Here is a 15,058-nt window from a genome sequence, read left to right as displayed (position 1 = left end):
TTTACATGCAATGCCAGTGGTGAGTGGAGTTGAGATAAATTTTGCTTCATTGCTTTAAATCCAGAACCATGAAAGAGCAGCCAATACTTTGGAGAGATGCTACTCTCAGCAGGTCCAGTATCTGCAGTGATTATAAATCTCCTGTTTTAACAGTTTCTCTGAAAACCCCAGGCATTTGGAACCTGGAGATTACAAGAAAACCTCCAATTTTCTCTCCAAATATACTTTAAAAGAAATAAAGAGAAAATTAAATGTCTTGTGTTATAGTCAAAAGTCTTGAGAAACGGCCTATAAGGACCACAAATGTTCATGCAACTCGAAGTTTCACACTTGCTTGGCTTTAATATGCTCATCACAAAGGCAGGCACTGCACTTTTTAGAGCTGGTTACTGGTTTCAGCAAGGACAGGTGGGTGCACCATGGAATGACAGGGTGAGAGATTGTTGAAAGGTTAAGGAATACCATGATACTACAAAGCTAATCACACCTCCAAGTTATTTTCTTCAAAGATTATTACATCCATTTGACCATGCTGTACAGGTACACAAGGACTACTTGAGTAACACTAAGAAAGGACAGGAAAAGTAAACATTAAAGGGCAAATTTTGAGCAGCTCAAATTTACAGAGTGAAACAGATGCCTCATATAATAAAGGGAACTTGTCAGGGGAATGGAGCATTATTTGATATCTGTCTTGATTGACAGCTTGACAGTCTTTCACCCATTTAAAAAAAAAGTCTTTAAAAAGCATTAGTTAGCAATTATCACCAATTTTCCTATTAAGGAATTTTTCCATGGAAAAATAGCTGCAGTTTAATTTCTAGTTAAATCAGGACAGTTGACTATTTTTCTTCCTTACACAGAATTGGAAATTGAAGAGAAATAGCAAGATGCTGTCAAATCAATACCAGAGCAAAGTAAACAGGAAAGGAATAAAAATGGCAAAAGTTATGGGCACAAAACCACACAAAACCCCTTTAATCCTCAGCTGAAGATCTCTCTTAAGAAGCAGCATCAGGTTGCTGTGCAAAAAAAATTGCAGTAACAACATACTGTAGACCAAGTCTTACCAGATGCTGAGGAAAAAGTCAAAATACTTATTCAAACAGAAGTTTGTAATAAATGTGAGCCACAGAGGTACCAGGTTTTTCCCATTACACACACAATGCCAGGGATCCATTGCACTGATGAGGTCCAAATTCAGACTGGATTTCCCAAGAAGAAAGAAGCCCTGGCTTTAATTTGAATTCATGAGAAGAGAAGGCATCAGGGTGACCTAATTGGACTTTCCACTACCTGAAGGGAGCCTATAAAAAAGATGAGAGACTATTACTATTTAGAAGAGTATGGAGTGAGAGGACAAGGGGAATGGTTTCAAACTGAGGAGGTTTAGATTAACTGTTAGGAAGAAATTCTTCCCTGTGAGGGTGGTGAGGCACTGGCACAGGTTGCCCAGAGAAGTTATGGATGCCCCATACCTGGAGTGTTAAAGACCAGGCTGAACGAGGCTCTGAGCAACCTGGGATAATGGAAGGTGCTCCTGCCCACAGCAGGGGACTTGGAACAAGGTGATCTTTAAGGTCCCTCCCAATCCAGGTCATTCTATGATTCTATTCTATGATTCATTGCAGCAAACATTTCTCTTGGAAGGAAGCAGCCCTGCTGATGTGCAACACACTCCATACTCCTCTCCCCAAAAAGAACATCCATTTATTGTTAGCCTGGTAAGAGAGTGTAAGTCACTTTTCAGCTAGCAATGCTCTGCACCAGTGTTTAAATTATTTACCTCATGCCTTGTACTTCTTAAGTACTTGAAAAAGCCCTATGTAGTCTCCCTGTGAATCTTGACAGTGCTAAGAGTTGGTCCTCAAAGAGACTGGGTAGAGAAATCACTGATGTGGGATGGATGTTGCATTTTCAGTAGTTTCTGTACTGTATCTCTAATAACAGAAAATGAGAGACATGCTTTAGTCCTTCGTAAAAGCCCTGCCTCAGTAAAGCATTTTCCTTGCTCTTCAGAACCAAGACTCAACTCTCATGTCCATCCTAGTGAAGGTTTCTTCTGCCTCACCCCCAGGAATAAATCCTCTGTGGATTCAGGCACGTGGTTTTGCACGTGTTTCCCCAGGCTGTCTTTAGGGTATGGATTACACCATCTGCTTTAAACTGAGCCCTGTCATCAATACTCTGTTTTGGCAGGAGAGCTACTGGCAATAACCACTTTCCTTCATTGCCAACCCCTCCCTGACTTCCAGGAGGACAGGACTCTTTCCATCCAGCCACACGACTGTAATAACAGATATCCATACGTAGGATTTTTCTAATTTGTTTGCGTTTCTACTTCTCATCCTTCACTTACTGTCCTAAAAACGTCAGAACAGAGAGCAGAACTTAAAAGGCACTCACCACCTGCAAGTATTGTAGCAACACTAAACTATTCTGGCAGTCAGGCCTTTCTCAAAACACGCTGACAGGGCCTGTATCCCTCATGCTGGGAAGATGCAACACCATCCCCAGCTTTTGGCTGCTTCATTTCAAGTTCCTGCATAAAAATGAGAGCACCCTTTTTATTTCCTAGGTTTCCTCAGCAGCCAGTGGTTTAGATTCCAGTCATTGTCTCGGCACAGCAACACTATCACACTAAGTTTATGTTTCCAACATAAAATCCCCAGTAATGCTGCTGCCCCAAGCCCCGTGGCACACCCCGTGACACCGATGGTGCCTCCCAACCAGCCACCGCACTAACAGCACCGTGCTCCACAAACTTCTTCTTTAACATTCTGGTCTCAGCTGCAGCTCAGCCATGGAATTCTCCGCCCTTTGATTATTTTTTCCCTGTAACACAAAGCTTAAATAGGAAGAAGTTCTGTTCTTTGGAAAGGAGTTCAGTGCGTGCAACAGAGACAAATTCATGTACCATTATTCTTTCCTGCACGCTTCAAAATCTGGGATAGAGGCACAGCTCAGGGCGCATTTACTTTGTTCTCATCTCACTCTCAGGGAAACCTTCTTACTTCTTCAGCCTAGAAAATCACCCTTTGCTGTAAAACACAAAACCAAATACCCTCCAAATCCAAATGAGCAATGCTACAAATCTATTGCCTTTGGGGTCTTTACACACAAGTGTGAGACAAGTTTAACACATGCAAACCCAGCTTTCTGTGGCCTTGCCAGGATTTGGTTGAAAAAGCAAACAATTTAAACTTTCTGACAGTTTCATTTCCTGAAGTGTCCAGTAACAACCCTGTTGAACTCATTTCTATGCCCTTCAGTTGTACCTTAAGAGCCCTTATGTGAGTAGTGTGCAAAAGATGCATCAAAAATCTTTTAAGTTTATTTATTTACATTGCCAAAACAAACAATATGGCATTAAGAATTGTTTTCACAATCCTGTAAAGTACTAAAAAAACCTCCTGGGACAGATCAAGCCTCTCCAGCTCAGAACTGGAGAGTTCTGCACCTTTGGAAAAAATTAAAACTAAACACCTAAGGTGCTTTTCAAAAGCAATTATCATAATCCCTGCTGTTACCCAGAGGGAAGCAGTGGCACGCAGAGGTTAAATAACTTCTTGGAGGTGGCTCAGTGAGCAGCACAGCCAGGATTAGAGCCACTGTGCCTCCTGACTCTCAGCTCCAGGCTCAGCCCAGCACCTTAAATAGCTGCAGCACAAGTCATTAGCTCAGTCCTCTGAGCATGCATCTAGCTTGGGGAATGGGAAAGCTGGAGTTTAACTTAAAAATACAAAACTTTCTATGGAGAATCCCCAGAAAGAAGCTTTACATTTTAACAGCTCTAAACTGATCAACCTCTATGAAAAAGCGCTGGGCAGATTTTACTGCCACCAGTTTGGGACGAGTGAATTATTCACACTCAGCAGAGCGTGTCGTAATAAAAGGTTTATAGGGCTATCACCAGGATCATTCTTGTGGCATTTATTCATTCCAGTTTCTGTTTGCTGGCATTTCTTTTGTCCTCCCCTTTGTCACCAGGATTCTCTCCACCCTTCCCTTTGTAGGGTACCTTAACTTCTAAAAAACCATTTGTGCTAAGAGAGTGGTTTAGTGACATGGCACATTTTTGTTTACATTGTTATTTTGCATTTTTGTGTACTTCTACAGAGATAGCTGACACATGTGGTTTTCCCCCATCAGAGGTGATTGTGTATGTGTACTTACACTATTCCCTTGCCTACAGCTGCAGTATCTCTTTTATTCCTTTAGCTGCCTCCAGCAGGGAACAATAAATCTAAAACACAGTCAAAAAAAGGACAGTCAGAAAAAGGAAAAAAAATTTCTAGTGCTATTTTTGGCATCTAAGTTCTTTGGCTTAACCTATTTTTGGAAGAGCATCTTTGTTCAGCAAAATCAGAACTCCCAGCCCTGTGACACCAGGGCAGCGTGTCCCGCTGCAGGCAGAGCCGTTTGCTGGCGGCAACCTCTAACGGCAGAGCAAAGCCAGGAGAGCCCAGAAGGAAAATGATGGGAGACAGGACTTCACTTCCACTCTCCATCACTTTGTGCCTCTGAGCAAGTCACGCCGCCCCGCTCTGGCCATTCTCACGCCGGCACACGGCATATGCGCTAAGAGGATAGGTGCACCCTGTGCCCTGAGCTCCACAGGGTGAAAACAAGGCTCGCTACCAGTCCTCACAGCCTCCAGCCCTTCCAGGAGCCCAGTTTTGGGGGTTCTTGTAGTGTTATTATTAACTGGTATCTATAGCTCATGTTTAAATAAAAGCTGTGCTTAGGGGATAAGGAAGGCTTCAAACGGGAAACGGCAGCCCTGAAGAGCTAAACTTGATTCATGTGTTTCTGCTTTACTGGTTGGAATTCAAAAGATATTCAAGCTCTGTATATGAAACAGTTATTACCTTTGTACTTCCACCAGAGGCAACTTCCAAAAGTGACAGCATTCTCACATGGGCCAGAACAGAAAAGAAAGTTGGAAAAGATGCAAAATAGCTGACTTTGGTATGTTGTGGCTGGCTCTGCGTGACGCAATGGGAGCACACACTTCTCACACCACTGCACTCGCAGGCAGCACTCAGAAGGGGATAATCCTTGAACCCTCTAAGGCACAAGACCTGGTTTAAGGCTGGAATCTTGTGCCAGGGCTTTCAACAGGCACAGCTGAACCACAGGAGAACGAAATACTGTGCTGGTCTTAGACCAGAAGCCTTGGCCATAGTCCCACCCTATGAGTTGATTCTCTCCAGGAAAAAAAACCCAACAAAACCAGCAAAATTAAACATTTAATTGCAGAGAAAATACTTTGTTTTCTTTGTCACAGGGACAGACCTCCAAATGGATCATTGAGTCCTCCTGGGCTCGGTGACCTACAGGCTGAAACACCCGCACTAACAGCCAAGTCCCAAATGAATCCCCGTGGCCTAATGGATTAAAGGCTTAATTAGAGTTACCTGAACATTAAACACCACTAAAGTGCTCTGAGATTTGCTCTAAATGGGCGTGGGGGGAGTTGCCTTTTGAATGGGCTCAGAACTAACTGGGGTTTTGTGCACAGTTGTTAATGGTTTTGAATCATTCAGTTTTCCAGCTTTTTCCCCGATAATAAAGCAAATGCAGCTGCGCACCAGGCAGTGCTCTGGCACACCTCACCACCAATCACAGCTGAATTTAATGGGGGGAAATAGTCTTAAATATATCAAGCTTTGCATCTAGAAAGAAGGAAGGTACCCTATAAAGCTCCTACTGAGCAAGACACAAACCTGTATAAGACGCTGGATAAGCTACAAGGGAAGATGCCATCAAAGCCAAGGCTCTATTGGTCGTAACATCCATTTTTTTAAGCAAATAGTTGTTTAAAACACATTTCTGGCTTCAAGTTGCTATTGAGTAGCAAGATCCTAAATTTAAGAGATTAGAATTAATGGTAAAAAGAAAGACTGTAACTGGAAGATGGTAGGAAGTGCAGGCCCTACAGGAGTGAGGGTATCAACCACCTGAAGTCTCCATCACCATTTCTCCAGTTTCACCTGGCTGCAATCACATACCATTCCATCCAAACAACAGAGGTTTTGCTCAGCTTTCACCAAAACCTGGGGAAACCTGGCCAAACCCTGCAGCATATCCAACAAACCAACTCCTCTGACTTCAGCACGGAGCAAAGCAGAGACAGCCCCAAAAATGCCTCCAGGATGGCCAAACAGCACCATGAGTCAGCGATGCTAATGCCAGGAGTAGGATATGCCAAAGAGGTATTTAAAAGAGAGGTTTTGTTTGAGATTTATGATTCTGAACCTCTTCAGCTGTGGTACCCACACACACCTGTTGGCAGTTTCGGCACATGCCACACAGCAGACTCATGTTTGTAGCCTTTGCAAAGTAAACCGGTAAAACCAGAGCCAGTTTATGTATTTGAACAAGTAGATGCCAAACACTTCAGATTCCTAATTGGAGCAGCTTCAAAGCAGAAAAGGATTTAGGTGTCAAATGTGAGGGTGATCAGAGAGGAGAAGCAGAGATGCAGGTGCTCTTCTGCTCCTTCTTTCCAGTTCTTTTTTCCACACATCCCTGAAACAGCTGACACCTGTACCTCTGACAGACTTGTGCCAGCATCACCTCTTGGGCTTCTGCCACACGAGCTGGAGCTCTCCATGAATTCAGCTTTAAACCCAAACTGCGTGCCCCAGCTGGTGTCAATGAGAACAGTCTGTCTCCCCTATTTCAGTAGCAAATCTGGTGTCAGAAGTAATACCAATGAGACAGAGCAAAACTCAGATTTGTGACTACCATGAGAGAAGTTTTGGGAGCAAATTTCTTACACAGCATTGTACTTCCCAAATATTATTTTTCAAAGTAACAGTTGCCAAAATCTGTTACATTAGAAAATAATAATCAGGAAGTAAAATGTTTTGCAGGAACTTTGCTTGTTACACACTTCCATCTTAGAATCAACTCTTGGCATGCTGAGAGCTCACTGAAAGTCAAACACTGACTTACTGTGACGATTCATGATGGATGAAGATGTCCAGGAAAAAAAAAAACAAACCCAAACAGAAAAGCCACTGGGAAGCAAACAGAGGTGCCAAAGTAATAAGGGAATCAAAGAGCAATGGGATTTACTAGGTCTGGCTCCACAGGGGGTTGCCAAGGGAATTTGCTGATGACTGGTAACAGGGCTCTCCACAGCAGGCCTGCCAGGGTCTCTCTGTGGCAGTGCTTCCCGGCGTGGAATGACTCCTGAGCTGCCCAGTTAAGCACGGTTCAGCAGTCACTCCAGCTGAGGACACGCACACACGCCGTGACTGGTGAGCTCTCGCTTCCTCAGAGTGAGGCTGAAACACTACAGAGGTGAGTAACAGCACCCAGAGCTCCTGCACAACGGGGAAATGGGACTATGGCAGACTCAATCTGATAAAAATTACTCTCAGCTACAAATCATGGTCCCACTGGGATCCAAACCATTTGGAAAGATGTTTGAAACAGGAGAAAGAACAAAGTTTAGCTTCAGCACTCTCAACATGAGTCTTTCCCTTGATGAAAACAATGCTTTTAGTCAATTTACCTCCAGTTAATACATTTGATAGCATAAATACACAATTCCACACTGAACAAAGACCTTTCATCGACCTAAAACAACCCATAGTCAAAAAAATGTGACTAAGCCAAAGAAACAGGCAATAAGGCGAACCACAACGAGTAACTCCCAAAGCTTTACCTGGCACAGCAGCCACTCCGAAACCAGCGCCCTGCCCCACGCAGCCAGGTCCCTCATTCCCACCTGAAAACCACGAGAGCAGCTGCTCACCATGGAGCAATCCACACATTTGTAACCCCCACGTAGCAGAAACAGCAATGTATGGGCAGGGAAAAAAGGGCCATTTTGTGAACCTCCAACTGAAATAGAGGAGCTTCTACAGCTTCTCAGTGTCGCTCCTTTGGGGGGGCAGATGGCCAGGGAGCCCCAGAAGTAGGACTACATCCACTCACCACCTCTGAAACATCCTCCTCAGCGGACAGCAGAGCCATCCCCCGACACCTCCACATGACAAGAGGTCTGTCCCCAGCAGCATCAGTGATGCTCACAGCCACCAACACCGGCTGTCACAGCGGCCAGGGGAGCACGGCTCCCGCTGCAGCCCTGAGCAGCAGTACTGGAAGTTTCACAGTACAATACAGGCAGTAAATTTGAAGCAATGATTCCTTAAGTGCTGTCTGGTAGCGGGGACCACTAAGATCTATTTCACTACTCAACACAGGTATCAACTCATTTTCTTCATTTTTGCAAATGCTAAAGCATATAAAGAAATTATAAAATGAAAGGGAAAGGCTACTAGCAGAGGAGTGTCACTGCTGGCCCCTCTCAAGTTGGTGGGAATTTTATCCTTACTGACAATCACAGCCCATTAGACCTAACACTGAATATTTTGGGGGAAAAAAAAAATTCCATTGTTTCTTTATGTTAACAGAGGGCTGGTATGTAACAAAGAGGAAGAAAGGCAGCCTGCGTGCTGCTAGCGGGTTGGTAAAAAATTCTCAAGGTCTGATCGATACCATGAAAAAAACACCTCTTGGCCTGAGGCTGGAGCATTATTCAAGCACGGCAGTCACTATGCAGCTCATTTTCTTTAGCTGAGATGATCCGAGGCTCATGGACACTGAAAGAAGAGCGGAGTCGATTGCAGGCATTTCTAACCCTTTACATGAAAAAAAAAAAAAAAAAAAAAATAGGGAGCAGAGGTATAGAGGCTCATGTAGGAGCATTTCCAGGAGCGGCTGAACGGCTCTCTGGGCACCTGCGTCCTGGGGGAAACCCAAAACCACATCATATTCAGGGAAAGTTGGGAGCAACTTCTTGGAGGGAGGGGGATATGACAAAAAGCAAACTGGCTTAAGAAAAAGGAAAAGAAAAGCCATTGTTGTAGGAAACCCCGGCAAGCTATCAAAAGCAAAATCACCTACGGCGAGCCTCAGGAGAGGAACCCGGGAGCTCCCGGCTGCCCCGCGCCAGCCGCCCCTGGCAGCGCCCGCGGCTCTGCCCGCTCCGCACAGGTGCGGACGGGGATGCCCGGGCCGTGCCTTTGTCTGCGGGCACCGGCCGCTGCCAGGACACGCGGACAGCCCGGCCGGCCGGCTCCGGCCAGCGCCGCGGCCCCGCAAGGTCGAGCGTCCGCCCGGGCAGGGGCAGCCGCCGCCCGCGCCCCCGGCCCCGCCGCCCCTACCTCGGCCGCCGCCGTCACGCCGCCCCCAGCGCCATGTTCCGGCTACATCCGGGCCGCGGCTCCGCTCGCTCCGCTCCGCTCGGCTCCGCACGGCGCGGCCGCAGGTGCCACCGCCCGCCCCTCGAGCCGAGCCGAGCCGGGGCGAGCCGAGCCGAGCCGAGCCGAGCCGAGCCGGGGCGGGCGCAGCGCCGCCCCCGCGCCGGGCCCGCAGCCCCGCCCCGCCCGCGCTCTGCCGCCCGGAGCGCCGGGGCCGGGCTGTGCCGGCCGGAGGCAGCTGCGCACCTGCCCTGGCATCTGGCCCGGGGCTTTGTCCGTCCGACCGCACGGCCTTCGCTCCGCACCGGGCTGCCACCCCTGTCCGCAGCAGCCGAGGCACCTGCGCACCCACACGGCCGTGCCTGCACCAGCCAATGCACCCCTGCACCCGTGCGTGCATGCACCCATACATCACCTACTTATTCCTGCATCAGCCCATGCACCTGTGCATCCCCCGCTCATGCACCAACCAATGCACCCGTGGATGCACTCACCCGTGCACTCAAACACCCATATATCAAACCACCCAGTTCATGTGCCCCTCCAGCAATGCATCTACCTGCCCATGTACCAATCCATACTCCTATCCACATCCATTCATCTACATCTCAGTTCTGCAATCATCCACACGCCCACTTTCCTTTTGCATTTGGACTTGAGTTATTACTTTTTTTTTTTTTTAATATAAAACCAACTGTGCCATCATCTTTTGTTACCTGTAAGCTCTCCCCAGACAATGGCCAGGTGCTAAGGAACAAATCCAGTTAAGGCAAGTGATGGAAGGAAGCAATCAGGGGACGACAACAGACAGCCCCCATCTATCCCATCTAATTTTGGTGTATTACTGCTGGCAATTTGTAGCTGCCTCTGAAAGCTTCTCTAAGCCTACATTTTTATGAAATGCTCCTTAGGAAAGATTAAGATTGACTTTAATAAAGGTATGGATCCATCCTTACACGTGCTGAATCAGTAGGGAGATGATGGTGTGTGCTCCTGGATGACCATAAACCATCTCTGTCAGGAAACAAGGAGCATGGACAGGAAAGTGTTTTTCGGAGGCACCTGTAGCAGAAGCTCTCTGGGAAGAAAAGACCCAAAGCCAACTTGATTGATAGAGCCCTGCATGGGAGAGGAGTGATTTCATACTTAATGATGTTGAATTGCACATAATTTCTAGCTTCTTTGATGCTGGTTTGCATTAACATGCGCTCTGTATGGCAGGAGCAGAGAGGATTCGACAGGAACAGCTTGAAGATAAAGGTGCATTGGAGCTGTGTGGGGTGGATGTGCTGGGCCAGGCAGAGGGAGGTGCAGAGGTTGAGGCTTTCATGGCACTAAGGCTCCCAAGGCCTAAATAGGTTTTTGCATAAGTGAAAAACCCTGCATTAACAACAACAGCTACAAAAACTCCATCAGAAATGCGTTCTTCCATTAGTAGTGTTTGCTTCTACTGTTTTTATGTCCCACTCCATCACTGCTCTACATAATGCTGTGAGATGAAAGGAGCTCCCTTGGTTCTTGACAGCACATGATGTGTCAGTGTTTGCTGGGATGGTGAAGCTCCTGTTCCAGCCTCAGCACCTGCCCACGGCACTGCTGGAGCAGCACCAGCACAACAAGTGCTACTCTGCTTTCTGGGAGGGACATTGGGACAGCCCAAAATATGGCATAAAGCTATTCAAAAGCCCTGGACCATCATTTTGACCTCCTAGATGTGAAATTCAGGGACAGGCTGGCTGGGTGCACCCTGAGTGGGTGCCGTTGTTGAAGTCACTCTGTTGCTCCTGGTTTCAATTCCTTTGCAGCGGGTTTTGCATCCAGAAGCATAATTTGGAATCAGTGGCTACTGAAGAACATTTAGGCTTCTGGTAGAAACCCCAAACAATCCAACCCTTCCCCAGAAAACCCCATGCCAGGCTAAAACTAGAAGGGAAAATACCCAACAACTTGGTTTTAAACCTCACCACAAAGCTGAAGCCTTTCCCTGGTGCATCAGGCCAGAAATAATGTGGGACAAGGCAGTAAGGGTTTCCTTGCTCTGAGTCAGCATGAGTGATGTGTGTCTGTAATGCAAGGTGTTGCATGTCACATCTTGGCATGGTACATACAGCTTCTGGCAGCGGAACAAAAAGAAATCAAGCCTTTGCTATATTGTCTTTAGTCTTAAGTGTGATTTGGAGGAAACTGTCTCAAGGAATTAATTGGCAAAATGGGCTGACGGCTGCCAAACTACAGCACCAGGAGAGAGGCACTGCACCATCCCAGGAGTGACGAGGCAGGGAGGGAGGAAGCAATAATCCCTCTATACCCCATGAGGTGCTGGGAGAATGGGTGGCACAGAGGTTCAGGAAGAGGAACATGCTGAGACTCACACTGAAGGGAGGCTGATGCATCCATCATCATAGGAAAATCCCATGCTGTGTATTCCCAGAGAGTCCTGGACTCTCTGTCTTCATGGCTGAAGCCAACAAGAAACCAGGTCTCTAACTCAGACATTCGTTTCTCCACTGAAGTCAGCCGAATTACCTAAAGGATGAATTTGACTATCTGATCCCTTCAATCTGAAAAAGAGATATGTATATGCATAGATCTATCCTAAAGCTTTTCAAAAAGGGTTCATTTTGCTTTTGCCTTCTTACACACAATGGTGTGAATAAGAAATATGACTCCTCGAGTCATTGCAGCTGCCCTGAGCTAGAGCTGATGCAAATGAAAGGCAGATAAAAATTCAAAACGTCCTTTTTTTTCCAGAAAAATCAGAGCATAGGATTATTTTTTTCAAATTTATCATTATACTTTAAAATTTGATAATTTTAATTTAAAACCTGAACCAGTGGCACTAAACATTATGGCCTAAATTTCATTGTAATACTAAAAGAAATAGCAGTTAACCCCTACAAATTTTAGATTAGGTCAAGCCACTGCAGTGGCTGAAGTATTTGCTGAACCAACCAGATCAGGGGATTCTTGAGACTCTAAGCCCGTTTCCTACAGCCCCATTTCTGCTCAGGACACACAGAAAGATGTTGTTTCCTTCAGTTCACTCCAATTTGAGAAAACCATTGGGGATTGAAAACAAAGAGGGAAGAGGAGATTGCACTTTCCCCCATATGAGTCTTTATAAAGATTTGATTATTAGAACCACTCCAGTGTGTTGTCAAAGAGGTAATATTTCCTGTGTTCAAAATGTCCATTTCAAATACAGAATCAGTTTTGATAACTGTATTCTTCCCCTTGCTCCATCTGTCTGTCATATTTAAGATTAGCATGTGATTTAAATTAGAGCACAGTAACTAATGCATTTCACTTTTTTCTGCAGTGCACCTTAACACAAACATTAAAATAAGTCATGGAGTAGAGGCGTCAGTCATCAGTTTGGCACATAAATGAAAATTGTTAAGTAACTTTAGACTTAATATGCAGATTCTTAAATAAATATGGTAATAGCATATCCTGATCACAAGTGAAAAAAGAGTACCAGGCTCCAGTGAGGATGTATCAGTTGTTCCTTAGGAAAATAATTAAAAACTACAAATGAAGAACAAGATTAATTTAAATAATCAATTTTGTGTTTCCTGCTAGCTGATTTAAATCATGATGAAAATTGTTGATTAAAACCCCTTATTTAAATCTGTGCCCCTTAATGAGAGTGCAAGCCTGTGAACATAAGCCCATAATAGTAATAGAAGATTCTGTAGAGAAAAAATACCTTTCACAAGAATAGTTCCAGGGCTGGAAAAACATCATCTGTCCTTTGCAAAAAGAAATACATCTTACCCAGCCAAGCAATTCTTCTCCCCTAAGCTCTTAACCCTGTGAAAAGATCAGGGCAATAAGTCATAGGATATTCACAGCCACATTATGTAAGTTCGACTGAACTGGTGATCCTTTTTGCTAACCATTGGAGAGGAAGATGAAGTATTGCTGGAATAATTAAAAAGACAGGTTTGAATTCCCTAAATAATGCAGACAAACTCCCTGTCCAGCTATTGGTCTTGGTGGCAGCAGCCTTTTAAGGTCTTGAGCTGTTGCACAGGGAGGATGGCTGAAGGATGCTGGGTGGAGTGGGATTTGGCTTTGCCAACCCAAGCACCATGTGCTCTCGTGTAGCCCCTGGCCTCTTTCCAAAATGCTGTTTAAGAGCCACTCCCCTGGTACCAGAACAATGACTCTCATAAGTACATATCAAATCTCCTCTAAACTTAAGATGCCTTTGCTTTTCTTGTCAGTCTAAATCCAAGCCCAGAAGCACTCATTATGAATTTATAGCAAATGTAGACAACTGCATTTCACTGAGGGCTGTACGAGTGTCATCAGCCTGTACAGGTATTTTACATGTCCACCATCCACTAAAATGACTCTTCCCAACAATCCACATCACTTCTGGAAGTGCATTGGTGCAGCCCCATGGCCTGCCTCTCTATTATCAGGGGTGACAGTCACCTCTATTTCTGTGCTGCTTAGTCCTCCCTCCTGCAGTCCCTGCTCCTGGGCTCGAGTGGTGTCTCCCACAGAGATATCTGCCCTTTTGGCAAGTGTACCATGGGATGAAAGCCTGAAGGCATGACCTTCACTGTTACTGAGATCAGTCACCAGAAGACAGACAAAGAGAACAGATAAATTTCATAAAAGGGGTTTTAAAGTTATTGTATATTTTTGAGGTATGATTTCTGGTATGCCTGGTATTGCTACTGCCAACATTCTAACTGTTGAACGAGGATACACAAAGATCTATAACTAAGGATATTTACACAGACTTATCCTCACACACCTGTGATTCTTCCCCTTTGACTCACAATTCTGAGGGCAGCAATGAGCCCCAGCCCTGCAAGGCAGGGCACAAGATGCTCTGCAGTTTGCGTCTTCCCAGGATGCTGGTTGCAGGATAAGGCTGCTCAAGCTCCAGAGGTAACTCTGGGACCTTGCAGGAGCTTGAGTCCTGTGATGTGCCCTGAGCATGGCCTGTCCTGCCTGAAAGGATGGCAGTGTGGGACTTTATCAGGCTCAAATCTCTGTTCCCACCTGCCAGAGCCTGCAGGTCCCAGCATCAGAGCACAGGGGCCCTGCTGTATCTTATCAGTGGCTGCTGAGCAGATACTGGTTCAGGGACTTCTTGGCCTCTGTGATAAAGTTATAGGGATCCATGAACAATTGTATTTACTCCTTTTCCTCCCCCTTGCATTTTGCAAAAACAGTATTATGCTTTTGTGTCACACTGCCCTGCAAATCTGCTTCCAAAAGGCAGCCTTCTTTCTTCAAAGATCATTTACAGTACTAAGAAAGATCTCTCAGAGCCCTTGACTTTGCAGCTGGCAAAGTTTACAACATGTTTACAATACCCTGCATAATTTGGCTATGAGATAATGTATAGTATAGTCCTTCAGTGGTGCACAGTGGGAAAAGAACAAGTAGAAAAAAATAAGGTAATGCAAAGCCAAGAAAAACAGATGGTAGTGCGCTCTCCAAGGGGCAAGAATGAATAAATAACTGCAGAAAATTTTTTTGTCTGAGGAAAAATACATTGTCAAATCAATAACACAGTTTTTAGGAAATGCAAACTAGATCAAATGTGCATTTTTTCAGTATTAAACAATGGCACTTCATCAGGAATGATGGTCTGCACTGCATGTGTTTGTCTATATGAAACAGAGAGAGAAGTAAAAATAGCATTGCTCCAAAAAGTTCTTGTTTGACCTCAAGGTCACATTTCATACTTTGTGGGAAGTTCTGCTATAGGTAACAAGCCAAAAGTTCAGGTGGAAATCAGAGCTCCCCAGCACTCACTGTGTCCTTTAGCAGCACTGTATCTTTGATAATCTTAGTCAGGACTGCAATTC

At 45.3% G+C, this 15,058-nt stretch overlaps 1 protein-coding gene across 1 annotated transcript in view; it reads right to left on the bottom strand.

Annotated features, from left to right (window-relative positions):
* PAK5 (p21 (RAC1) activated kinase 5) overlaps positions 1 to 9,342 on the bottom strand; it is an 86,858-nt gene extending 77,516 nt beyond the window's left edge. The window contains exon 1 of the mRNA XM_058836083.1: positions 9,186 to 9,342. The gene's annotated coding sequence lies outside the window, so the exon portion shown is untranslated. The remainder of the gene's footprint in view (positions 1 to 9,185) is intronic.
* Between the last annotated feature and the right edge of the window lie 5,716 nt (positions 9,343 to 15,058).

The sequence above is a fragment of the Poecile atricapillus genome, chromosome 3 (assembly GCF_030490865.1).
Source record: "Poecile atricapillus isolate bPoeAtr1 chromosome 3, bPoeAtr1.hap1, whole genome shotgun sequence".
NCBI classification, from domain to species: Eukaryota; Metazoa; Chordata; class Aves; order Passeriformes; family Paridae; genus Poecile; species Poecile atricapillus.
This window is presented reverse-complemented; position numbering and strand designations above follow the sequence as displayed.